Here is a 25,472-nt window from a genome sequence, read left to right on the forward strand (position 1 = left end):
GGCACGAGGACACTCCTGTTGCACTTGCCAAACTGGTGTCAGAGGATGCTGGCACAGAAATAGATGTCACAGCACGTTGTGTGCTGACCACTCATTTAATTGTGTCTGCAAACCCTGTCCTCCTCCTCTCTGGTTCAGACATGTTGTCAGAGAGGATCATTTCTAATCACAGAAGAATGGTGACAAGAGGAAGATGAAATCATCACTGGGCAGGAGGTTACAACAGCATCAAGATCAATCAAAGCCCATTAGCCAAAATTATCTAATAAAGAGAAGTGGCCAGAATGCCAACGTTTGGTGACCCTGAGGTTGTTTTGGATTTCTGTCAGCTCAAACAATCTTATCTGGCAACTCTGCTCTAAACAAAAGCTTTTCATGATCATGCTCAGTGCTTTTGCCTGCCCTAGAGTGGCAAGCCATGTTTCAGAGGGTTAATTGTGGAAAATAAATGTTTAAATGTGCACGACAAGAAAACAACAACAAAAAAGCTGCAAGTACACAACAAGAAAAGTGCACCAACAAAATACTGCAAGTACGGAGTCTGTCATGAAAAAGCTACCTTTGAATTGAAATAATAAAAGACCCACGTTCATAAAACACAGGATTAGATGAACTGCTATTTTTTTAATTGTTGTGCACAGCTGCTTTCACAGCTATAAAATCTCAGTTGTTGTTATACATCTGAATCAGAACTTTGTTTCAGCATAGCCTGCTCCTAGTTCATACAGGGATAAACTACTGCACAAGTAGTGTTGCAGGAAAGTGCTGTGCTGCCAAAAAGACAATACAAGATTAATTATTTGCCCAGCACACTGCTGCCAGGCTACAAAAAATGCTTCCATGTATTCTTTTAATTAAGAAGAGATACTTGTACTGAGTAATGAAGAGACCTACACTGAAATCAGACTGATTCCAATATTTCAAAATTAGGTTTTGTTCCAAGTTGAATTTCTAAAGCATTTCTATTCAGAATTTTTTTTTAGTAGCGTGAAAACATTATGCAATTCAAAATATGTAGCTCCCACAATATGTAAGCCATTGGTGAGCATTTAGAAATTATTCCAGTGAAAAAGAATCCAAGTGAATAATGCTTCTTTTTCCTTTCAGTATACCCTCCTGGACTGCAGTATTCTGGACATGCTTTGCTCTTTTACAGAAAACTGTTTGCTTTTTTTTAACACCAACAGTAGCAATATCTGTGTGGGTTTAACTTTTATTTCTCCTCATCAAAGAAACATGATGTAAACACGAAAATGAGGGATTTCCTAAAATTGTTTTCATGGGATCGATATAAACAAGGAAATCTACAGCCAGACGGTTAAACGAAATATTGGAATCTCTCAATTTGAAATGATAAAGATCATCTTGTTCTTTTACAGCCTGTCTCCCTGCTATTCTTGGACAAGGAATAAACAGTCTCAAAGTAAATGTTGCGTTGAAATCCACTGAGAAAAAAATTAAACTTTTATATTATTTACTGGGAAAAACGATGATTCGGCGTGCTGACGTTAAGGGACAGATTTTCAACATTATTCACCCATTGAAAATAGCTCCTATTGTTCCCAAGTTCAAAAGCCTCTCTGGTTATTGCAGTTTTGTCCTAAATATGTAGTTAAACAGTTGGGCTCAGACTCTTAAAACACAGTTGTGAAAATATGTGACCATGTAGTTAGTGCCCAGCACATGCAGGGGTGCTGCTTGCACCCTCCAGCCATGCTGCAGGCACTGGATTTGTGTTTAACAGGAGCATGGGTTGTGTTGTAGCAAGAGCACAGAGAGGTTACATGAATCTTCTTTTCTTTTCTGAAAGCTGTGTAGTGGCATTTTACTGTATTTTTGATGAGTGTTAAAAAAAAAAAAAGAAATGTAGCTGTCTGGTGAGATCAGGTAGTGGTAGGTATATTGCTTACTTTAGGGCTTAACAGGAGGTGAAAGGTCTCTTATAGGTTGAGAAATGTTCTGTAGTTTGGGCATTGGGTCTTCCTGCTGGGACTTGTTGGAGGGGATCTCAGATCACATCTGTGATCACATCTGTGCTCCATGCTGGTGTAGGTCAGGCAATGGAGTTTTCTCAAGGGGGAGCTGCTATGATTCACAGAATCATAGAATGGTTTGGGTAGGCAGGGACCTTAAAGTTCATCTCATCCCATCCCCCCTGCCATGGGCAGGGACCCCTTCCACCAGACCAGGTTGCTCCAAGCCCCATCCAACCTGGCCTTGAATACTTCCAGCAATGGGGCATCTACAGCTTCTCTGAGCAACCTGTTCCAGTGCCTCACCACCATCCCAGCAAAGACTTTCTTCCTAATATCCAACCTAAATCTACGTTCTTTCATCTTAAAAACATTCCCTCTCTACCTGTTGCTGCACACTCCTGTAAAAAATTCCTTCTCCATCTTTCCTGTAGCCCCTTCAGCTGATCAACCCCAATAAAGCTCTGCAGCCTTTCCTGAGACAGTCCAAGCTGTGGTCACCTGAGAGACCATATCCACAGAGGGAAAAAAAAAACCCTCCTGAGTGTGGGGCTGGAGGGCTGGGACATCCCCCAGCCACCTGAGAGGAGACACCATGGCCACTGATTGTCAGACCCCAGAAAAATGTCACACTGGGGGTTTCTCTGCAAAACCAAAGCAAGATCAACAAGATTTGGGATGAATTTAAACAGAACATTGCTCAGAATACTTGGGAGCAAACCAGTTGCATAACCCTGTGGAAAACACAGGGCTGACCCCCTTCCTGGGGCAGGATTCCTCTAAATAGACCCCAGTTTGCAGTCACCAAAGCTGCTCTGCTTGGAAGGGTGACTGGGACCATCCCAGTCCTGGACCAACCCTGTCAAATCTCTCCAGCTCACTTCTCTCAAGGGAAACTCTCTACCACTAATGCTACCTGGCACACCTGCATCTCTGTGTGCAGAACACCTTCCAAAATATCCCATAGTGTTTTTCCAATTATTCTCTTTTCTTTTTGTTTTTACCTGCTAAACTTAAAACCTGGAAGGCAAATAGCTCTGATGTGCATATGCAAGGGGAAGATTAACATGCTAAGGGTTACCTGTGAATGGTGCAAGCACTGGTTCTTACAGGAAAATGCTTGAGAGGGAAAGCCAGGACCCAAACCTTGAGGCAGGTATTACAGGCAAACAGCACTCCCAGTGTCAACAAAAAGGAGAAAACTAATCCTGCAGGTTTTCTGGGAGATCATTTTTTATTCACATTCCTTCCCTGGGCATTAGATGGAAATCCTTCTTTAATTAAAAACTTCTCCCAGCCCCTCAGTGCAGCAGGCATTGAGCAAGGCTGTGTGCTTGTGCAGCTCTGGGCACCCTGCTCTGCACCCTGGGGTGCATCCTCCTATTTCCATGAATCCTGCAAATCTCAGACGTTTCTCCTCAGGTTGTGGATCCCCTGGTAAAGACAAGAAAAAAGCAACCAGGACAGTTTCCAGGTTGACAGAGCAATCCTCAGGCTGCTGAGGGTGCCTCTGCCCACGGTGTCTCTGCTCAGATGCTCTGGGTTCTTTCTTCTCAGAAAAGTTGCTCAAATACTTCCCTGAAATGCAAAATATTTTGGAAGCTAAAGATAGTTCAGGCGGAAAGGCAGACATCTAACTGACACTGAGCAAATAAATACAAGTTATGAAGAATTCTTAGTGAAAATAAAACTCTGGAGGAATGGAGCTCGTTATGGAAAACAGGGCAGAAGGCTGGGACAATGGGAGGCTCCACTGTTGGCTTCATCCACAGGGTCCATTTTGGGGCTGGGGAGCATCCACAATTTCTGTCAATGTCACTGAATCGTGCTGCAGGATGAAGGCAATAAAATATTGTCATTTGTTGCAATGCTTATGGTCCTTCTGTGACTTCTGAGCAACACTGGTGGCTTCCACCAAGTGGAATGCATGCTCCATGTTCTGCAATAGTACCCTGCATGGGATGAACTGGAGTTTTGCCTTTGGTTCTGTCCCAGGAAGTCATTTTGGGCTGCAGATGGAGCTCCAGCTTCTTTCATAGCCAAGACAAACTATAGGGCACATCTCCCAGGACATCTCAGGGTCAGTTTTTGGTCAGGTTGCTCCTAAAGCCTGGCCCAACTCTTAGGATGCATTGCTGATGTTTTTTTCAGACAGAACCAGACTTCAGGCATTGTCTTTGGGTGTCAAAATTCCTGGGTTTTCATGGAGAAACCAAGGGAGAGAAACTCTACCTGCTAATTTTTCCTGGCTTGCCCCATCCTTTAGACTTGAGTGATTGGAAGCACTACTTACAGGGACTGGTGTCCTTTCTTCAAGCTTTATTGCTATTGAGTGAGGATCAGAACAGAATCAGGTGGAATTTCAGGAAAAAAAAAGTAATATAGTTTGCAGAAATTACCCTTTTTTTTTTTTTTTTTTAAACATACAATCTTTCCATTCCATTACCTTTATCTGCTTCTATTGAAGGCTGAGCTGGATTGCTGCTGTTGGCAGCACCTGTTGATGGTGGTAGGACATTGGTGCTCAGCAGAAGTTACTGCTAGAAATTCTTTTGTTGGGTTTTACATGTTTAAGAAAACTGTCATTACACAGAGTGCTTTTCCAGGGATACAAAGCAGAAACTTCAGAAGAGGCACTGCAGTGCTGGCTCAGTTGCCTACCACTCCCCAGGAAAATGTCAGGACTTGTGGGTATTTGACATGAAGCCTGTATTTGATACTTAAATATCAGATAAAGAGACCAGGGAAGGACTGAGAAAAGATCTAAAAGGCTGAGGAGTGGTTTTGCAGGCTGAGCATCTTCTTGTCTAATGTTTCAGTTGCAAGGTAGTTTGGTCTCATTGGTTGGATCACCACTCAGTTCCCTGCCATGAGGGTGATTTCCTTGGTCCAGGAGGCTGAAAAGCACTGACTGTTGCTTCCAGGGATATATTCATGGTAGGGCCAAGCTAAAAGCCTCTTTCCACCAGCAATGCATTCAAGGAGCTTTCCCTTCACATGAAGCTGAGACTCTGAGCTGAGCCTGGTGTGAGCTCCCCTGGGATGGTGAGGCTTCCTCAGCACACACTGGCTCTGTCCTGGGGAGCAAGGAAGGGCTCCTTTTTACAAAAAACTGATTAAATTATGTAAAAGATTGGCACAACCAGATGAGAAAAATTCTCAGCTGCTTAACAGTGTTGATAGCTGGTTTTATTTCCTGGGGCTGAACAGGGCTATTTTGCAGAGAGTGGAGTAAATCCCATATTGAGATACCACAGTGAATATCAGCTATTAGAAATATCTTGATAGAAATCCTCCCTATAGACACAGAAATAATGAGGAATGTGCCAGAGATGATTTCACTGGTCCAGAAGCTAATGAGCTTGTTAGAAGACACTGTTATTAGGGCCTGCAGATACTTGCAGCCCACCTTGTTCAAAGAATTCCTGCTCATGGGGTTTGGTTTATGGCAGAGCATGGAACCCACATGGTTTCCATGTCATGATGCCATTCTACAAATCCCAGGCTGGCATCCTGGGGGATGTCAGCTGTGACATCAACAGTGCTGCAGGCTCCCTGGATACCATCCTGCACCCACTCAATCACCTTGAGTTTCTTCTTTCTGCTTTTTCACTTGGCACTATCGGGACTGGGAGTTATGGACAGCTAAGGACCCCTGAGGGAAGATGTTGAGAAAAACCTGCTGCACTGGTTTCATTCCTCAGGCAAACCTGGGCTGCTGTTTAGCATCACTGTGCCCCCAGCTGTTAATCCTGCTTTTGCAGATCTATAGGTTCCCCACTTGATATTGTGGTCCTGAAAAGGAGGGATGGACTTTATGGCTCAGTTTGACTTGAAACCCCTGGATGTGGGATCATTAGGCTTCTCCTCTGGCCAAGGTTGGTTCATTTTCCTTAATGCAGCCAGTGGTGCTGGGCAGGGCAGCCAGGGAAATGAGATCAAAGTTCACTTGATGCCTTTCAAAGCTGAGTGCCCTATCTTCTGATTGGGCTCTTAAATAAAAACCCCACAACCACCCTTTGAAAGTGCATGGACCTGAGCCTAAGCCTTGCATTATGCATGGGAAACATGGAGAGCAAATGCTTCTATCAGGCAGAGCAATCAGGGTTGGCTATGAGCTTAACTGTGGCACTACAAGGACAAAACTGGATGTGTTGATGCAGTTGAGAGAGGTTATGAGGTGTAATGAATTTTCCTCCTCCTTGGGCAGCAAAGGTGAAATGAAATCTCCAAAGAGGGCTGGGATGCACTGCCCCATCCTTGTGGCTCACTTATCCCCAGCACTCTCAGGGCACTCACAACCTGAGGCTGCTGCAGCTGCCTTGTTTCTGCAAGCAGCTTGAAAAAGAAAAGTGTGGTGCTCACCTCAGCCTGGCAAGAGTCTCACTCCATCAAAAAGCAGCAGACTCTGAGCACTTCTGTATGTAACAGGAGGATTCCAGCCCTTTGCAGGTCAAAGAGTTTGCATGAAACAATTTGGCAGCAAAAAGGAGCTGTAGCAGCTCTGGAGGCTATGAGAACCAGGAGGGAAGGCTGAGATGTTTATAAATGTCATTGATGTTTATAAATTCATAAAGGAGAGACCCAGGAGGATGGTGCCAGGCTCTCCTCAATTATGCCCAATAACAGGACAAGAGGCAATGGATATAAGCTTGAGCAGAGGAGGTTCCATGTAAACATGAGGAGAATTTTTTTTACTGTTAGGGTGACAGAACATGGGCACAGGAGACCCAGGGAGGTTGTGGAGTCTCCTCTGGAGACATTCAAAACCTGTCTGGAGTTGTTCCTCTGTGACCTCCTGTAGGTGACCCTGCTCTGGCAGGAGGGTTGGACTCAAGGATCTTTTGAAGTCCCTTCCAACCCCTAATTTTCTGTGATTCTGTGACTCTGTGAGTTGTTGGGGTGAAACTCTGGACCTTTGGAGAATCTTCTTGGCTCTGCTACTGACTTTCCATGTGACATCCACTCTACTTTTTTATGCTAAAGCAAGTGATTTTCATTCACTGAGGATGGGACCTCCAGCTTTTCTGGTCTGGGTTGTCTCTTGGTAGGTGGAAAATGCTTCCTTTTCTCTAAGGGGTTCACAGGGAGCACGTCTGTTCTCCACCAGTGAGATTCACAGATCAAGATGATGAGGAATCTACAAAAGCAAATCCAGCTCTCTCAGAACTGACGGAAACGAAATGGGAAACAAATGTTTACCCCAGATAAGGGCAAAAGGGTTGATCGTTCCGTTGAATAAAAAAAAAATAAGAAATAAGAAGAGTAATTCTGCACATTTTAGTCTCCCTTTGGTGTCAAACTGCACAGCTGTGAGTCCTCCAGGGTGAAATGACAACCCATCCCTGAGGTCGCTCCTGCGAATGCTGCGTCTTCAGCGAGACGACAGTTTTAAACAATTTGTTCCTAATTGAGAGGGGTCACATGAGACTGACTTTACAAAGTTTACATAACAAAGAGTAATTCTGTTAAGTGAAATGATTAATTCCTGTCACTGCACATCAAACGGAGCAGTTACAAAACAGCATTGTCTGTGCTCGCGTCGCATTGAAAGCCATTTTTTCCCCTTCAGTTTCCCTTCCCATAACGCAACCTTTTGACGAAGCCTTAACTCTTTGGTGTTATTCAGTGGAGGAATTTGTGAATGGGAAGTGAGTAGGCTGCCATGGATGTGTGAGATCTGTTGTGCTGCTGTGGTGGCAGGCAAAAGACAACAGCTCTTTAGAGTGGACACAGCTTACCCAGGGCCCGGGTGAGATGGGAAACGCTGCCCGGCACAATGCGTTGGCTCTCGCCACAATGAGGCATTGAAGGAGAATCCCAACCCCAAAATGGCAGATTTTTCCCTTTGAAATGCTTCCACGGTGTGTTGCACAAACATGTCAAGGATCCAGAAGAGAAAATGGCTGATTTGGTGCTTGGGCATCCTGGCAGCATAAGGGTATCTTTGCATCCATCACATCTTCCTTACAAGCCCACGGGGCAGCGTGCTTGTTGTCCAGAGGCTGAAAAACCTGGGAAGTCCTTGTGTGAAATGTGCAGGTCTGATAGCAGGACAACATTTGGCTTTTTGGAGGAGTTCCCTGTTACTGCTATAGGGCCAGCTCCAGTTTTGGAAAGGAGCCTATAAATCCCTGTGGCTGCAGAGAAACCAGAGGCACTACCCTGTGTGTGGTCCTTTGCTGTCCTCAGGACAAACCCATGTCTGTGGGTACTGGAAGATACCTTCCCAGCTTGGTGGTCTTTGCCCTCACTCCTGGGGAAGAGCACAGGCAGGCTGGGGAAGGCTGGGATCAGGGGGGTCCTCAGCTTTGCTGGAGAACTGTGCTGCTACTTGGGCTGGGATAAAAGCCTGATGCTGTCTTTTAGTATTATGTCTCCTGCACACCATGAATTTTTTTCAGCACTCCTTTTCTTGCCAGCTTCTCCCTCTGCTCACCTTTTTATTGCCAATGCAGTCTCTTGCTTGCTTGGTGAGAGGCCATAAGAACCAGAGAGAGAGGAGGTACTGAGACTTGTGAGAGTACAGGGGACAGAGGACACAAATTTGTGCTTAATAAGGCTATTGTTCAACAATTCCTGAAATTCCTCATTTGTTCAAATAGTCTGGGATTCACTTGTGTGTAGATCTACCTTTACCCAGCCTGTGGAGTGTGACTTTCCTATATGAATGTATTCTTGCCTGCTTGTTCAATGCAGAGGGCTTATTTGCTCCCTTTGCTTTTTTTCTCATTCCCATTCCTTCCCTTTCTCCAGCCTCCCCTTGCATCTATCCTTCCTTGCCTGCATTTCAATTCAAAGCCCTGTTGGAGTTTTCCATTCTCTTCTAGGGCTGAGTCACTGACTTTTGTCAGCCTCCCACCATGGATGGCAAAGGGGTGGGGGAAGAGAAAGAAGAAACAGACAGAAATGTCTTCAACACCAGCCAAAAGCTGCATAAAAAGGCCCAAATGTTATGGCATCTGAAATAAAATCAAGCCCAAGCAAGGCCTGCCAAATCTCCCTTGAAATGCTGGAAATCTGGAAGTGTTCAGCACAGCTGAAGAGCAGCTTTCGAGCCTGGATGTCAGTGGAGGGGTTGGGGCACATATCCTGCTCTGCAGGTGGGATGTCCATCTTTTTGGGGTTTTCCAGGCACAGCCAGGCTCTGCATCCCTTCCCTGTTGTGAGGGCATTTGCTCTGCAGAGAGATGATGCTGTGGCTCTTGCCACAGTTTGGTGGCCTGGCAACCAACATGAGGTAGAGCTTGGGTTAATCTGCTGAGCACATGGTGAAGCAGAGCAAGGGATAGTTGATCACTTAACTTTCAGCTCCTGTCCTGTCCTTGGCATGTTGGAGTCATGCAAATATATATAAAAATATAAACCCTGTACAAATCATCCAGTATCTCTTCCCCCCCCCTGCATTTTCATGGTAACTGGTCTCGTTTCCAATTACTGAGAAATCTGCCAAGCCTGATGAATCTGTTTGGGATGATGAGAAGTTTCCTCATGTTGAAATCAGACTCCTTTTTTTTCTAGTATAAAGCCCTGAGCTCAGAATGGCATCCAGAGTCCCACAGCCCTTCTGCTGGCTGTGAGCAGCTCTGTACCTCACTGACTTTGAAATCCCCACTCTTTAAGCTGCTGAACCTCCTGAATCCAGGCCATTGCTCTTCCTGTCCAGATGTAAATCATGGAGCAAAAATTGTTCTGCTGCTGCTTCTGTGTCCACAGGGAAAAGCCTCACCTTTCCCACGTCTGCCTGGAGAGACAAGGGTTGAGAGTTGCTCCACAAGGACATTTTTGGGCTAGATTTGGTCCCTGCCTTTGATTATTTCCTGGAAAAGCCTGACTATTGTCTCCACTGACTATGCTTCTGATCTTTTCACCATCACATCTCCTACATTAAACACCAAATCCCTCTGCACCCATCACCTTGTCTCTCTGTGACAGACCTTGCAAGGTTTGCTCTCCTGGCACTGAGCCCTGAAAGTTGCAGAGTAGGTGAAGGTTCATACATGTGCACTAAAATTTTCTTTTGCCATAAAAGGCTATCACTGGCAAGCCCCAGGCCTTTTCTACACCTCTTGATATAAATCTAAGCAGTTTTAACTGTATTTATTTATTTATTTGTGCCACCAGCTAATCTGTTCTGTTAGGAAAGCAGATTTTGTATTGTTTGTCATCTCAGAGACGTTTTTCCACCTCTTTCATGTGCAAAATCACAAGCTCTCTAATGTTGCAATCCATTTTTCTCCATGAAAGTGTTTAATAATGATCGATTAGATTGGCCCTTCTGACAGATTAGATAGGTTTTTAGTTTGGGCCTTTGATGAAATTACAAGGGAGAGCACGAGACAAGTAATAAAAAATGTCCTTATAGTGAGAGGTTTGACTTCTTATCTTCATAGATTAGCACCCTGCCTCTGCAAACAGCTTCAAGCAAGCTTAATGAGTCTGTGGGGAGTGGATGTTATTGAGAATGGTTGCTCTCTGGGGACTTGAAGGGCAAGGAGCAGCCACTTTGATTTAATGAGGAAAAATACACTGTGCTGCCTACTGCAAGGGCCATGAAACAAAGGAGGCCATAGACCTGCTGCATACAGTAAGACACATACAGTGTCTTCTCTCCCTTATTTAATAACATTTTGAGAAATCCCAGTGTTATCAGGATGAGTAAAAGTTGGTGGTTTAAGTACTTGGTTCTGTCCATGGCTGGGTCTAGCCAGCCAGGAAAATGATGACAAGACCTGGAGTCTGGGATAGGAGATGCACTGGCAAACCAGTGGGATTTCCATCTAATAAAGACAAGTCTGAGATCATCATCTGTCCATTTGCACCTCTCCCATGATATATATCCAGGGCAGACCAACGTGGGCTCTCTCTGCCTACTTCCATCAGCTGGGTAGAAATATCAGGGCCTGGAAGATCAGCACACCCAGGTGCACTCTCCTGTTGCACCTCTGCCTGTGATGAGCTGTGTTTGTAGCTGCCACCAGTATGAAAAAGGGGACTGGGCAGCAGAAGGGTACCAAAAGGATGGGAAAGATGCAAACCAAAGCCCTTCACGTTCTTTTAAGTTGCAAAAGTGTTGGGAAAACTTTTGAGAAAAAATTTTTGAGTCTATGATGCACAAAATGTGCTCTGAGAATGATGGAGGTGAAGTGTTTGCAGGAGGAGCAGGGGTGTGTTCTGAGCTTGTAGAAGCTGAGGCTGAGGCATCATCCAGAGGAGTGCACGGGGTTGTGGTCACTCATGTTCAGAGACTTGGAGCTGAAATGGATGCATAGGAAGGTTGCAAGGCAATGGGGTGTCTGTCAGAGAAGAAGCTAAAGCAGCTCCTTTAGTCTGGGAAAGACGAAGGGTGAGAGGATGGTCTCTATAAATTTACATTTTTGAAGCAAGGCCCCATATATTTTTTTTTCATTAGATTTCCTTTAAGGAAAGGGAACTTGATTTTATGTTTTGAAAAATAAATGCAGTTGAGTTAACAGTGATTTCTACATCTCTGAATTCTGAAATTACCATTTTACAGAATTTTTCAAGTGTTACCACATCATTTTTAGCTTGTTTTCCAGGGGGCTGAGTTCACAGGTAGCAGGAGGTGGTGGAGGGACCAGAGAGGTATTTTCTGCCAGGGAGAACCTGTACCCACAGGAGCTGCATGGGAACAGAGGGGGTCTCCAGATGCAGCCTTGTACTTCATGGTAGTGTTTGCTCCTTCAGAGCCACTTGCCCCAGTGAGGCCAAAACCCCAAAGGAAACCTCACTCCAGCAGATAAAGGGCTGGATGTTTCTTGAATCATGGGAACGTGGCCATTTGTAGCCAGGTGGGGGTTGGTCTCTTTCCCAGGCAACCCTCAGCAAGACAAGAGGGCACAAGAGGTCTCAAGTTGTGCCAGGGGAGGTTTAGGTTGGACATTAGAAAGAATTTCTTTACAGAGAGGGTGATCAGACATTGGAATGGGCTGCCCAGGGAAGTGGTGGATTCTCCATCCCTGGAGATATTTAAAAAGAGCCTGGATGTGGCACTCAGTGCCATGGGCTGGGAACTGCAGTGGTAGTGGATCAAGGGTTGGACTTGATGAGCTCTGAGGTCCTTCCAACCCAGCCAATTCTATGATTCTATGATTTCCAGGCCAAAGGGGGACATTGTCCTTCTGTGTGGACTTCACTGATCCTCAAATCTGCCCATTGCTGCAAAAGCATCCCGGGGAATATCTTATGGCAGTCCCACCACAGACCATTGCTTTTTAGTTTTAATTAGCTCAGAATGTTCTCCTTTCAGTGAAGTGAAGCCAAAAGGATGTCCTGGGCCTTTGCATTGTGGCTCAGTGCCTGAAGGAACAGCCCTGTCTCAGAGGGGCTGCAGGGCTCCCTTCCCTCAGTTTTCATCTGGCTGTGTGGCTCAGTGCTCTATAGAAGTGCCACAGCCCTGAGGACCTTCTATAGGGTTGAGCTGGGCACAGAGCTGCAGACACCATGGGGGAAATTCACAGGGGAGCTCTGGGATGTCACAAAGCACAGTGGAGGAGGCTGCTGAGAGAGGATGCCACCTCCTCATCAGGGCAATGCCAGTGTGTCGTGATTTTTAAAATTAAAAATAAAAAATCTTTTTAAAAGAAAGAAGGAGAGAAGGAAAGAAAGAAAGAAGAAAAGAAGGAAAGAGAAGGAAAGAAAGAAGAAGGAAAGAAGGAAAGGTGGAAAGAAAGAAGGAAAGAGAAGGAAAGAGAAGAAATGAAGGGAAGGGAAGGGAAGGAAAGGAAAGGAAAGGAAAGGAAAGGAAAGGGGAAAAGAAAGGAAAAAGAAAAAGAAAGTAAAGGAAAAAGGAAAGAAGAGAAGAGAAGAGAAGAGAAGAGAAGAGAAGAGAAGAGAGAAAAGAGAAAAGAAAAAAGAAAAAAGAAAAAGAAAGCTTCAGTGTGAAGAGCATGTGCAGATATCTGAAGCTGTTGTGACAGAGCCCTTGCACATTTCCAGAAAAGGGAGGTTTGGCCATCTCTGCACAGACATAGCTTTTTATTTTAATTTTTTTCTTTTTTTTTTTCTTTTTTTTTTTTTTTGAGGCAGCTGCTGTGCTGCATCCCTGATCTCGATTCCAGCAGACCAACCACCTGGTTGCTTAACAGATTGGTGAAAAAAGTAGCTTGACATCACCACCATCCTCTGAAGCAAATCAGCCTCTGGATTGCAGGCTTGGTTTCACGCCCTGCCAGCAGCCCCTCTGGAGTGCAAAAGTTTCAGGATACCAGCTTGCTAAGCAGGATCCCTCGTGCTCCCAGATTAATTAGAGAAGCCTTCAAACTTCCCAAAGGCAATGGTTTCCCTGCAATTTTTTTTTCTTTTTTCAAATAAGCAATTTATTTTGGAAATAACACCTCAGCCTCAGGGAACTGTTATCTAGGCAACTGGTTTTTATTAACTGCAGAGCAGGAATCCTAGGGGGTGAAAACAAGAGCTTTTGGGAAACTGTAATACACTGCTAATTTGTACTTATTTACTTATTTTACAAAAGGCATGAAAGCTGAAAGGTGACCCATGGATTGTTTTAATCTCCTTGCCATACTCTGGGTATTGTCAGTATTCTGGGGAAATCACTTGAAATTTCTGTGCCATCTTCTCACACAAAGGAGATGTTATTAACATGCATATTCTTTGGCAGTGGTTCCACGTGTTTTTCGGACCAGGAAGGCATTTTTTATCTTGCTTGCATTTGAAAGGTGGAAAAGCTGTTTTTCCACTAGGGCAGATCATCAAGGGAAATACTTTAGGCTGGAAGAAATCAGTCACAGCAGTGTCAATTCAGCTGCACAGGGGCCCAGAGGAAAGCTCAGAGGAGTTTGGTTCAGTCTGGGATTTATCTCACACTGCAAAGTGTCCAGGGATGATGGCTTTTTGGTGAGGAGGGTGTTATCCAGGGAACCTGTGAAAGGTACCCACTGAAAGGTGAGGTTGGTGGAGAGGTGAGGCACAGAGAAAAAGAAGCTGAAGCGTTGAGGACTTTCAACTCATGACATGTGCCAAGCCAGGCAGCTGGAGCACAGCTGCTTCTGGGCTGTGTGAGCTGCTTTTGGCAAAGGAATGGGGTCAGTTCCCCTGTCACCTGTAGCCCAGACTGATATGAGCCCTGTGTAACCCAGGCCAGCCCCGTGGAAGTCTCCCCTGCTTGAAGGCTCCCACAGTTTGGGTTAATCCAAATTAATTCTACTGCTTTCTCTTGCCATGAGTCCGTGGACTTTTCTGATGCAGCAGGAGGATGAACACGGGGCAGGAGCAGTATTCATCAGTGTGACTGTGCCCAGAAGGGAATTTCTGTCCACAGGACAGGTTTGGAATAGAGATGAAGCAGTGAGATGCCCTCAGTGTGGATGGGTGCAGATCCTGCACCATCCCAAGGGAAGATCCTGGCAAGGCTCTGCCTGCCCTGTGCTGCTGGACACCTCCCAGCATGAGTTCATCTTTTGGCCTAAAAATCAGTGCAGTTGTCTCACTGTTTGTGCCTGTAACAAACAAGCCTGATAATGCCTCACTCCATTTTTCCAGAACTTTTTGTTGGGAGTCATCTTGCACATCATCTTCTTCCTGCCAACCCCATTTGCAGCCAACAAAATTAATGGCCCCACCGGGACCATTTCTTTCTCTACAGAAGGACACAGGTGAGGAGGGAAGGTGCCAGGAAACAGTGGAAATTGGGTGTCCCTCCATCCCCCTTCCTCAGTGCGGGCAGGCACTGCCCTCTAGTGCTGCTGCCTTTGGACATCGCTGGAAATGCTGAAGAGAAAAGAAAAAAAAAAAAAACAAACCCCATCCTACTTTTGGTTAGAATGAAATTTTCATGAGTACCCTCAGGAGCAGATGAAAAGCTTTTTCCTTACAATGAGAGAGGAAATTCAATCCATATGATTCACCCCACAGCCTCTTCTTTCTTACTTCTGGCAGCATCCTCAGAGGATGTCTTTTATGTTCCTATCATCTTGGCTGACACCAGCCACAATCCATGCACCACACTCAACAGAGACTTGAGCACAGATTTGTTGCTGAATTTGCCTCCCTTTTCTCAGCAAGGAAGATGCCACTTATTGCTTCTACCCCATTAGTTTCTGGGGACTGAGCAGAGAGCAGGCTGCTTCTGTGTAAGTTGCTGTAAATGCACACAATTAACAAATTTTCTTAAAGATGGGGATGAATGGGAATGGGCCTGCCCTTTGCAGAAGCCCCTTAGGGCAGAGTAAGGGACAGATGGGGTGGCAGTGGAGCTGTGCCATGGAGAGGACACCTCTGTCCACCTCAGCTTCAAGCACCACGAAGGGCACAGCTCCAGAATATGTCCCCTCCACCTGTACCCACACAGGTCCATCCAGCTGGCACTGGTGAGAGGGCAAAGGTGGGGCTAGTGTGCCCCAGAGATGTTCTTCTTGGAAGAGCCATCCTCTGAGAAGTTCCTTAATTCTTCTGACTTCATGCAATACTCAAGTCTTTTGTCTTGTCCAAGTTCTGGCTGACTAAATTGCCTCCATCAAGACATCCTTTTTTGAAACCAAGAGGACTAAATGACCCCCTGGCTGACACATAAATTTTTTTGGAGGAGCAAGAACCAGGGTATCCCTCCCTGGGACACAGTGAATTCCTGCTGCAACTGGTACTCCAAAACTTGACCCCAGTATAGATGGTGCCTCTTAACAGAAGAGTTTTAAGACAGCCACATCCCCATGCCAGCATCTTCCTTACACAGCCAGCAAGTACCTCTCCTTCCTTTCAGTGAGCTAAAGTTCTTAGTTAAGACTCATTTTTCTCTAAATGATATTTCACTGCTACAGTAAATGATCAATTTCTGCTCCTTGTAGCCAAGGTCAGGTGAGAGAGAATAATAGTCTCCTACTCCAGTCTTGCACGCTGTGTAGAAATGATTTATTGCATTTCTAAAAGAGGATGCTTGACATTTTGAAAATGCAATGTAGTCCAACAGTAATTAAGCAAAAAGTAGACCACTGAACAATTGATTGCCACTGTCAGCAAAGCCTGATTAACTCAGAGGCTTGAAGAACTGTTTCTGCCACCTATGAATTAAAGGTTAGTAATTAAATTTGTGGGCCATGGCCACTATCTCTGGTTGGTACTTCACTTGCAGGGGTCCCAAGGAAGAATAATCAGATGGAAAAAAATGCAGGTTGTTAACTCAAAGGCTTTTTACTGAGAGACAGAGGGAAAAGTTTTTGAGGGCTGTGCCTACAGGCAGTGGGATGCAGTGGGATCAGCCATCAGGCAACTTGCCCAAGGTGGCCACCAAAGGGTCAGCTGGCAGGACTGATGTCCCAGCAGGGCTGTGGAGCCATGTTCAGACTGAGAAGCAGGAGTTTTGCTTGAACAGGAATTTTTAATTTGAAGGGCTCAACATCAGTAGCTTCCCTCATGCTTGGAGCCTTCAGGGTCAGTTCCTGATCCACCAGCTGGAATGTTCAACATGATGCAGAAGTCCCTGGTTGAGTTTTCCCAGGGAATGGAGCATTCAAATGGTGTTGCCACCATGCATGGGGTGTTTCTCAGGGTTTTCAGGGTTCACACTTCCTTGATGGTGCAAACACAAGTGCCCATTGCCACCAGCTTTGCTCTAACTGCACCTTCGTGGTTACCAGGGCTGTAGCTGAGCAGACCTACTTAAAGGGGTTTTCTTGGATCCAAAAAGGCAGAAATCTCATGGAATTTTGATGGTTTGTGTTAGATTTATTAGGGTGGTTGGGATTCTAATACTGTTGGCTTTTGGACTTTGTCCTTGGGCTCTTCTTAAGTGAAACCTGCACTCATCTTTCTTCTGCAGCTTAGCGAGGGGCTGAGCTGCTCTCCATTAGATAAATAAATACATAAATAAATAAATATTATTATTTAATGAAAGGAACAGGACAGAGACAAGAAGGCTTGCTACTAGTAACAGAACAGGAGATGAGTGGCTGTACCCCAGGAATTCTAAGGGGTGTGGATGGTTATTACACAAAGAGTTAGGATACTAAATATTCCTTAAAGTTTCCTCATATTAAAAATATATTTGGGCACTGAGTCCCAGGAAAGTAAAGTGACATGCCCTAGGTCAGGAGGTTCTCATCTGTGGTCCAGAGGCTGGAACAGTCCAACTTATGGGACCTCTGGGAGTGCTCTGCCCAGTGGTTTTGCAGTTGGAGCTCCACGATGAGCCCACACGATGCTCATCTCCCACCACAGGAACATGAAAGTGTCCCCACGGGGCAGACTGGGGTGGCCAGGGATGTGTGACAGAGGCAGCAACATTCACTCACACAGCCTGAATGGGATGAAAAAGGCAGAGGTTCATATTTCCACGGGTTTGCACACATTCACACAGCCCTACTGAAAGGAGAAGAAAGAGTTATTTATGATGTGTTCTGAAATATAAATTATATCAAAGTCAAAGCTCAGGGTAATTGCTGCTGAAGTAGATCCAAAGGTTGGCACGATGATTAAATAGAGCTGCTGCCTTTTAGGGGAAATCTAGTTACAGACAAACAACATGGAGGTCAGCAAGGAAATATAATTCAATTCTTAGCTATGAATTAATGAATGTGTTTTAGATTAATTGAAATCCACCAGGAGACTTTGTGTTGCAGAAATATTCATTATGAAGTTTACCAGATTATTCCTCGGGCAGGGGCTCAGCTTTCTGCACTCCTCCAGGTGAAGCCACATCTCACAAAGCACTAGGAACATGCTGGTTTTCCTTACAAAATGCATTTATTTGGGGTTTTTGATGCTTTCCCTCCTCTCCAGATGACCCAGGTGATGCCTGTGGCAGCCCCAACCAAGCTCTGAATGGGACTGAGGTGAGAGACTGAGGGTTGGTTGAGCTCAGCACAATTTGGTACCAAGGAAATGATGGTGAAATGGAACAAAAAAACCAAAAAAAAAAACCAACAAAAAAAAAGCTGGAAATACCATCCATAGGCCAGGTGGTATCTTTCCACCTTTTTTTCCAGGAGCGTGGGCTCTCTGCAGGGGAGAGCTTAAGTGGGGCTTAAGTGTATTCTTGAATATTTCCTGGAATAATGAAGTTCTTCCCAACTGGTGCTTATGGGTGTGTGTGCTGAAAATCTTTTATTTTTGAGGTTATTTGGAACCTCTTCTATGTGATGATGGCCTCTGGCTGACTTCCTAACCATGCAAGGAAAAGAGATGACGCAGCCAAGGACCATCCAGGGGAGGAAAATAAAATTATTTCAGAGGTTGCAAAAAGGGATGGAGTGGGGACAAGTCCCACCAGTAGGTAAACAGCCCTGCCAAGGGGTGCTGAGCCCCAGCCCTGTCTCCAGGAATGGTGCTGGAGCAAAAAGGGCCCCTCCACCCCCCATCTCTTCCCCTGAGGGAGCTGAGCCCATGGGGACTGTGCTGGCAGGACATGAAAGTGGCTCTGACACTTCCTTGGCTTTTGGTGTCCCTGTCATGGTGGTAGAGGAGGGAGGGATGGCCAGGCCAGAAAGCCACCTGCTTCCTTTCACCTCCTGTGAACTTCATTTTTTTTTTTTTCTCAGTGCTGAAAGGATTCATGATGTGCCTCTTGGGAGGGCAGAAGGGTGCCCTTGGAATAAGATGGGCACATCCCTCTGTCCTCACTCAGACCTTCTGTAGCTTTGGGTGGCAAACCAAGCCACAGAGAATATGTAGGGCATTAGAAAAGAGCAGGCAGCACCTCCCTAGAGTGAAACATTTGGATATTGGGAGCTAGGTCAGCTCAGCCCCAAAAATAAACTGCTCTGAGCTTGCTCCAGAGCTGCTGCAAATGGAGCTGAGCTGTCTGTGCCCAAGCTGTGGGACCTTCTTGTGGTGTGCATGAGGGATTTTGGGGATGGCTCTAAGAGTTTGGTTATCTGGGGAGCTGGAGTTTCCTTCTTCCCCCCCAGACCTGCAGGGAGAGTCTAAAAGGGGAGGTGTGGGGCTTTCTGGCTGTCAGTTTAAGACACCTTTGATAAATCCGAAGTTAGAAATCCTCCTCTAAGTATTTCTCACTTTTTCTTTGCTTCCCCTCAGCTCCATCCACTGTGTTTGCAGCAATGACAGCTCAGCTGTAACCTGGTGTTTGGGTGACTTCAATTTTTAACTCCATCACAAGTTGTCTGAGCCATTTGCTCTCCCATTCCAGACCAGCTGCTCCTGCCAGAAGTCTTTTCCTTTTGCTGCTCTCCTCAGTTTGTAAGATGTTAGTGCCTGGGGTTCTGCCTCTGTCTGACCTGACTTGGCATCCTGTTTTCTAATTAACAGCAATGTAATGCAGCCTGTGTGGCAACCTCCAACAAGGGCAACTGCTGGCCACAGTGGCCACCACCCCCTCTTGCTTGTGACAATATTCATTGCCCCCAGAGCTCTTCAGGCAAAGCCTGCTTTGAACTCCACCTACTTACTAGGATGAAATATTTTGCTCCATGTCATAAACATAGCTTGGTCAATGGCTTCTTCAATGCAATGTTGATTTTTTCTGTTTTTAGGGGTTGTTTGGGTGTTTCCCTTAAGCAGACCAACCCTTTCCCTGTGGCTCTGTGGGATTTGGTTCAGAAAGATGCCCTAGCCCTGGTTAGCTTTACCCATCCCAGCCTTCTGCTCCAGATGGTTTTGCTTTCCAGCAACAGCAAGATCTTTGGTCACAAAGGACAAGAAGTAGTAATTCATAGGCTGGTTTTGGTTTCTTTTAGGCCACAGTCAAGAACTAGGGTGGAAATGCATTTATTAGGGACAAGTTTTAGCCATCTTGGCTATTTAGCTGCATTTAAACTCCAGTTTCTCTTCCCATTCCCACTACTGTCTAGAGGAAACCTGGTGTCACCATGTCCTGGAGGACACCATTTACCCTTCCCAAGCATTGGATGCTGGGGCTCTTGCAAATTAATTAACTGGGAGGTAGGGAGGGGAGCAGAAAAACTGCCCACTGGAAAAGGATTTTGAGAGGTCTGCCTTGCAATCCAAACACTTACAAAGTGTTCAGTGCTTTTCTCTCCAGGGGCACCTGAAGACCCTGGGTGAGATTTTCACCACCACTGCTGGCAGCCCTAGCAGGACTGTGCACTTAAATTTTATAGCCTGGTTCCTGCATGTTTCCAGGAGAAATTTTTTGGTTTTGCTGGTCTGGGGAGCACATCTGGAAGGTTTTGGTAGCCTGATCTGCTGCCAGCTCCTCCTGGTTTAGGCCATGCTGATGCCCTGGTGCATCCCCCAAAGGGAATCTTGCACTGATTCTGGTACCAGCCTCTGGTTCTTGGGGATGAAGCCTCCTGTTTCTGAAGTCTGAGACTCCAAATGCTTGTTTTCATTAAATGCAAGAGTTTTCTTGCCAGACTGGTAGATTGTGGGCTTGGTGTGTGTTCACTGACCTCTCCTGGCCAGACCCAGGATGCTCGGCTGGGTTGCACCAGGCATCTCCCAGCTGGCTGGAAAAACAGGAGCCCTGAGCACCTTCCTGGGGAAGCATTCCCCTGGGAATAGGCTTAACTTCTAGTTTAAAGGGGAAAAAAAAAAAAAGAGAGAGAGAGAAGGGGCAAGGCAGCCCTTTGGGGAAATCCAGATCTTCATTGATATCTTTAATTAACAAATTACTGTGTCTGTGCAGTAATAAATCACAGTAGAGGATCTCAGACAAGAGAGACCTTGAAGGATCCAAAAATCCATCCCAATCTCACAGTCCTTACTGAAGAAAAACTAGGAGTGAAAATAAGGGCTTCAAAGTCAGGTCTGTAAGGAAACTGGGCAACCTTGGAAATATTAAAGAAATAAAGACATAATCCAAATGATTAACACATGCATTGGGAAGGGCATCTTCTGCTGAAGGAATCTGGTAGATCTCTTAGATGCACAGTATGAAACCTTTTGTAAAATCTGTATAAAATTATACTGTATAATATAAAATTACCTATATAAAAATGTCACTGTGCAGTTTGTAGTGAGAGTCCATATAAGCATCAATAATTTCCTGACAAGATAAAAACAAAACCTCAGTGCTCAGACCCAAACAGACCCAGACCTCCCTTCTCAATCCTCTCTTCTTCCTGGAAATAAAGGAGGATCAGCTAAGTCTGCAGCTTAAATATTAGAATTAATTAATGCATTTTGTTTTGGTTTGTTTTTTAAATCTACCTTCTGCTGCTATGCTAGAAGTTGGTTTTCTTTGTGTGAGAAAGCCTTTGTTTGCCTGAAACAGGTTTCCCCCACTCCTGCATAAACACTGCTTTGAAAAATCACATTGCAAAACCTGCAGTGTTGGGCTTTTAGAAAAAGAGCCTGAACAGCTCAAAACTTCACATAGCTCTGCAGCAAGGAGAGTGTGGCTTTCATCTGACAGACTGGTTAAGGATGGTTTGACCTCTCCCTTCCTTTAAATGCTGGGAGTTTAGTTCTCCTGTAAGTGTCCAGCATAAATTTTTTTAATGCAAATTTCCCTGTCAAAGCTCCAACCAGACAACTGATCAAAGGTCAGCTCTCCTTTGTGTTCCTGTTTGATATAGAAATTTCTATTTCATCTTTGACTGTCATGGTCAGTTAAGGGAACTGGAGCCTGATGGGAAATTACTGATGCATTTCATGTCCTCTCTACAATGAGGTTTTTTTGCCACTTTCATATCTTGTGAGTGTTTTAATCTGAATATGTTTTCGTTTTTTAATGGAATAGTTAAATTAGCTCGAAAATGTACTGATATGACACTGAAAATTGTCTGCTTTTTAAACTGAGGCTCAGCTTACTGCTATTTGATACTCTGGGAGCTGATCAAATAATTATTATTCCCTTACTGCTGCCTTTATTTCATGCTTAACTTGTGGATTGCTTTTTATGGGGCACTGTCTGGAGAACAGAAATTGCAGCAAATTGAAGGTTTTGAAAATCACTGTGTTTACTTCTTGGGGTTCCTTGGCTCTGCTGGATCCAAGGAAGTGTGGAGACCTCCACAGCTGAGGCACTGGAGCTCTCTTGGACCCCTGAGCTGGGGGATGCTTTGGGGCAGTGCTCACACTGGGACTTGGGATGATGCAGAAAGTATCTGGAAATGAATGCAAATCCCCATTTCTACCCACACCAACTCCCTTGGGAGATATTTTCTTCTTTTCTCCATGATTAAATAGCCTGCACCAGATCATCCAGGCTGTTTGCCTTTCCCTTAAGACCATCTCTTCCCTGACTTAAGCTCCCTCTTGCCCTATTACCTTTGCACCTGAATCCCATGATGAGATAAAACATGGGAGCACCTTTGAGAGGCACAAGAATTTCATTTTACAGCTGTGGCCCTCAGGCTAAGTCTCTGGGGATGTAAAAGAGTGAATGCCACAAGGCTTTGAGCAACTGGACCTCTGTGGTTTAATCACAACAGCAAAGGGTTTTTTTTGCCAAAGCAGGGAATTGTCCACAGCTCTTCCCACACCACTGGCCAACATCCTAATCCTGTTTATCATCCTCCCACAATTTTTCCAGAGCTCTTCACAATGTGTAAAGTCAAGCCCATGTCTAAGTCCTTGTAGGATTAAACCAGTGCTACTGTTTCCTTTCATTTACACCTGTGCAAGTGCAGAGATGGGTCTGTGTGGCTATTGGGCTGACAAAACCCTGGGAATAAGTGAGATTTGAGGACCAAAACCCTGATTATGATTACTGGACAGCTGTCCAAACCTAAAGCCACTTTTTGGGTCCCTGCCTGTTGATGAGGTCTGAAGCCCACAGCCCCTTTGGTGTTTTTTCTTAACCTGCACCATGATTGCTATGCAAAATAAATAAATAAAAAAAAAAAGATCTGGAGCCATAACCATATCTAATGAATAAGGTGGCATCATTGGATATCAGGGTGCCTGTGGGAAAAGAGGCCTTAGGTGAGAGACTGAGATGGACACAGCCTCAATAATTGGGACTTTCCCTGTGAAGCTGCCGGGACCAACTGTGCCTGGGAGTGAGCAGAAAAAGCAGAATCCTGGAGAAAAACAGTAAGGAAATAGCCTTAAACTTAGCTTTATCACTACTCCCCAGGAGAGGACCTGAAGCATCTCTCCTCCTGCAAATCTGTGCCTTGGATCTGTAATGTCTTGCGAATTGATTCAGGGGTAACTCCCATGGAGAAATGGACATGAGGGAGAAACTTGCCCCTCCACTCCACAGTTTTCCAAACCTCCCCCTTCCATGAGCATTTCCCTGTGGCTCTGCTGGAGCAGGACAACCTCAGCTGCTGATCTGTAACTCACACTGCTGCTAGACTGCATCTCCTCTTAGCAAAAAAACCTTTCAAGCATCTTTTCTTCTCCTTTCTTACGTCTCTCTCTGTTATCTTCAAGCACACCAACTGGGTCCTTTTAGACAGAGCTGGACACCAGGCAGCTCAGGTGTCAGTGCAGAGCTGTCCTTTGCCAGGGAAGATTTTTGTCCTCATTCAGTGTCTGGGACCAAGTCACCTCTCATTTATCCAGTCTGAATGAACACATCCCCAGCCTGCAGAGTCCCAGCTCTCCTCCACCGGGTGACAGTGACACCAGATGGCAGCAGTGGCCTTCAGATCCCAGCAGTATGAGAGGAGAAGGGTGAGGAGTTCCCTGCATCCCCTGGAATTTCGAGGACACTTTCCCCCTGTGCTCTCCTTCACTGGGGCTCAAGCAGCATCCCCCCCACAGGGCTGTGAAAATCTAATTGCATCCACTATCTATAGGCTGGAGTTGGCCAGCCTATAGATATAGATTTTGATGTGTCAAAATCACACACAGACTCCAAGTTGGAAAGTCAGGAAAAAAAATTCCTCCCTTCAGTTCTGCTTTAATTAATGATTTTGTTATGGCTTTGATGCAGCTTTGGTGCTGCATTGACAGGTGAAAGCAGAGATTTTTGAAGGTCGTGGAGATTTTTAGGTGCCTGCTGGAAGTGATTGTTAACTCTGAGCATCTCTAAGGAGCTGGTTGATCACTCAGGACTTATGGCATCCCACATCTTGGTCTCAAGAAGCTTTGGAAGATGCTGATCAGCCCTGGCTGCACCATCACAGAGCCTCCTGCCCACTGTGCCATGGTGCAAGTCCTGCCTGCCAGGTCTTTCTGGGGGGCTTTGCATTAAAACCTTTGCAGAGACACCAAAAGCTGGACCAGGAGGACACACCTGCATCCAAAGGTGGATTTTTGACCATCAAACTTTCTTTGCAGGTGGGGATTATGGGGCTCTGTACAGTGCTCCCCAGGCAGAAGCCACCTCAGCCACCAGCACCCCGGTGGGAGATGAGTGCAGGGTCTGAGTCCCACAGGAGGGGAACCACAAAGCAGCAAAGCAGAGGAAAAATCCTCACAGGTCAGAGGGAGATGGCTTGACTTGACTGCCTGACCCTCAGAAGATTTTCAGGACATGTTATGAACCATACCAACATGTAGCAGGGCAAAATATTGCTTACTCCACTCTTTTATTTTCCTTGAAATGAATAGACTGAAGAAAGTTACATTCATTCTCCTGGCAGCAGTTTATTTTCTTACTTCAAATTACCATGTTCTAGTGTTTTCATCTCCTGAATCAGCTTTGCTTATGATGACGTCCAAATATTTATTGATTTTCTTATTGATTTGGGGGCTATCAATTTGCCTGTTAGCCACCGGGTCACCCCAGGAATTATTAGTGTACTAAGTGCAAAGAGAAAAAGAGAAAAAAAACCCCAATGTGGATGATTGATTGCTCTGTGTATTTGGGCAGAATGTCAGCAAAGAGAAAGAATGGACCAAAATCCCCTTGGTGTTGGGAGGACCTGATTCTGATGGCCAGAAATGGAGAAAGGCAAATGGGTGCTGCCTGGCCATGACCCTCCTGAGGATTTCTGAGTGGCAAATTAAAATGGCACCAAGCAACCCATATTGGCACATTTTAAAACAGTAATTTAAGCAACCTGGCAGTGAGAGTAATTTTGTTTAACAGTGGAGATGGAGTTTTTAAAGTTAAATAAGCAAAATAAAGAAACAGGCCAGGATTCCTGCATCATATCCTGCAAACATTAGCATCTGCATTTCAATTTCTCTGCTACTCCCACTAACCTGGTTTGCAAACAGAAATAAACCATTTCAGCTTGATTTATGCAGGGTGGTGGCCCTGTGAGTAGAAGGAACAGAGGTCTGGGTTCAGCTTGAGCTCTACATGTGCCCAGGAGCTTGGGAAAATTCAAATTTCAAGCAAAACCTCTGGAGTCAGGAAAATCTTAGAAATTTCAGTAGTTGTGGGTATTGGATTTAATTTCTTCACCTGCCTTCACTCCCCCTGTGCTGGAATGGCCTCCTGGTGTCCTGACTGCAGTGGGGATGAGCCTGCAAGGGCCAGGAGAGGTTGGGATGGATAGATCTATAAGTCTTATACTAAAGCCTGGAACATGAAGCCCCTCTAGAAAAGGCTGGCAGCATCTCCTCCACCTCATATCTTGAAAACCTGATGAAGCTCACTAGATAACTGCCAGAGAAATAAGTTTAGAGAAGAGACCACATTATGGCAACCAGGCAGAGGGGGCTGGACCCTGTTCATGAGTTCCCAGAGCTTAGGACTGG

General features: G+C 45.3%; 3 long non-coding RNA genes across 3 annotated transcripts in view; 2 read left to right on the top strand and 1 right to left on the bottom strand.

Annotated features, from left to right (window-relative positions):
- The window catches only part of LOC139801678 (uncharacterized), a 55,032-nt gene that overhangs the window by 21,237 nt on the left and 8,323 nt on the right, over window positions 1–25,472 (top strand). The gene's annotated exons all lie outside the window — the stretch shown is intronic.
- Window positions 3,189–5,484, bottom strand: LOC139801794 (uncharacterized). The gene is made up of 2 exons (XR_011728315.1): window positions 5,383–5,484; window positions 3,189–3,551 (listed from the first exon to the last, which is right to left on the bottom strand). It is a non-coding gene; the product is annotated as an uncharacterized lncRNA (long non-coding RNA).
- Window positions 5,265–7,249, top strand: LOC139801793 (uncharacterized). The gene is made up of 2 exons (XR_011728314.1): window positions 5,265–5,851; window positions 7,025–7,249. It is a non-coding gene; the product is annotated as an uncharacterized lncRNA (long non-coding RNA).

The sequence above is a fragment of the Heliangelus exortis genome, chromosome 12, assembly GCF_036169615.1.
Source record: "Heliangelus exortis chromosome 12, bHelExo1.hap1, whole genome shotgun sequence".
NCBI lineage: Eukaryota > Metazoa > Chordata > Aves > Apodiformes > Trochilidae > Heliangelus > Heliangelus exortis.